Genomic DNA, 2,111 nt, shown 5'->3' on the forward strand with positions numbered 1-2,111 from the left:
TTCCCTTCTACTTCTAAAAGAGCCATGATAAGATATACATTTATATAAGGCATGTGCATATGTATGTGTGTGTTTCAATTTAGGTAACACTGATTGCGTTTGCTTTTGAAAATATTTTGTAAATTTTACTATGCCGTTTAAGAGATTTGGGGGATGCTTTGGGTTTTGTAAAGCCGAGGCCGAGAATGGACATTCCAGATAAGTCGGCCGCGTGATTTGGGCGCCTGTCAAATAACTTTCCCCGATTCCGGAGTGAGTGTGGGAAACACAAAAGAAACTCAAGGACTTTTGCTTTTGCTGTGGTGAGCGAGGAGCTACGATTTAGAAGACAAGGCCTGAGCTGCCACGCTGCCTGGACACTTTAAATGGCCCCTATTTGAGCCTTAACAGACGCCTTCCTCACCACCTTGACAGAAGGGGCTGGTTTCCGTGACCAAGAGCTTTGCTCCCCTCTTAGAGTTCCTGATTGCCGTGGACACATGACCGCTAGAATCTCAGCCTCTCTTGCTGATAGTGCCGCCATGTGACTAATTTCTGGCCCATTGGTCAGGATGTAAGCATAAGAATGATGTGACAGCTTCTAAGGGCCTTCCTTAAAAGAGGTAACTGACTCAGGGCCCCCTCCCATCTACCCCTGCCCTCCAACTATGATGATGAAGGCCACACCCTAGAAATCATGGAGTAGGAAAACGGGGAGCCCAACGAGGGTGCCTGAACCCAGAGTCTCTCATGACAAAGAAACATATCTTCTACAAGCCATTTTTTTCTAGGCCTCTCTTTGGGAACCAAATCTAATTTGAATGTGTAAATTTCTTTTTTTTCCCCTTTAAAATTTACCTGCTTGTATGAATTCCCCCAAATCGGATTCTTTCTTGCTACTAGATGGTGGTTGTCTAATACATCCCAAAACACTACTTGAAAAATTGCTTTCAAAAGAAATTCCATACGTTTCACATTGTTTCTGAGGATTTCTGGCATGTGTGCTGTCACCTCTTTTCCCACTCTGTCTCTTGGCTTTTTTCTTTATCATCACTGCTGTGGAGGCTCTTCATCTATACCCACTCAGTGTCAGGGGAGCTTGAAAGCTGTTGGCTGGCATCATCCGATGGCTTGTCCACTCGCATGTTTGTAGTTTGTGCTGATCGTTGACTGAGATCTTAGCCAGGCTGTCCGCTGGGACATCTCCGTGTGATCTCTCCATGTGGCCTGAGCTTCCTTGCAACATGGCAGCCAAGGGTGAAAGGTGAGATCCTGATGGAGTGAGCCAGGCAGAAGCTATGTTACCTTTTATTACCGTGGAAATCACTCAGCATCACGTCTACCACATTCTATTTGTCGAGGCAGACACAAAGTCCTGCCCAAGTTCAAGGAAAGTGGAAATAGGCTCCACCTCTTGAGGAAAGGTAACGAGGTTCTGGAAGAGTATGGGGGGACGGACATATTGTTGTGGCCATTTTGGGGAAATGCAGTCAGCCACCTTCCTCATGGGGCACCCTTTACTGGCCACCACTCCTAGGTTTCTGGGATCACTGGAGCCCTTGCCCACATCCACTGTTCCCAGGTTATTCTTCTTAATAAACCCTCATCATTTGTGTCTATTCAGAGAAAACCGAAAGCACCCACTTTTGAAATTATTATTATGCAGAGCCATTGGCTTCTCTTTGTCTCATCCTTCCCATTACCAGCTCTGCCCTTGACCTTACCTTTCACAACCAAGAGAGAGAGGCTCATCTAAATCTTTCTTTAAAGTGAAGATTAGTTCTCCTCTGAAGTAGAAATGGGCATAAATATTAGACGCTTTAAGAAATGGTATTTTTCTTTCTCCCTCATACATCACTGACTCTTTTAGGCAATGATTGGTGGGTAGTTAATGACATTCGGGAGGTTATAAGAAAGTAGAGGGGCATTGGAATAAGGCAGAACAGATGAGAATCCTTATTTTTCCATTTATTAATACAGTGCACTTAGGCAAGTTGCTTAGCTGTTTTTTGCCTTTGTTTCTTCCTCTGTAAAAGTAAGAAGAATATTCCCCACATTAAACGTGGGGAATTTAATAGAGTGACAGTGAGATCTGGTGTAACACTGTGTGAAGAGGGCTTAGCACCACAGGA

This window comes from Pteropus vampyrus, unplaced genomic scaffold, assembly GCF_000151845.1.
Source record: "Pteropus vampyrus isolate Shadow unplaced genomic scaffold, Pvam_2.0 Scaffold233, whole genome shotgun sequence".
NCBI lineage: Eukaryota > Metazoa > Chordata > Mammalia > Chiroptera > Pteropodidae > Pteropus > Pteropus vampyrus.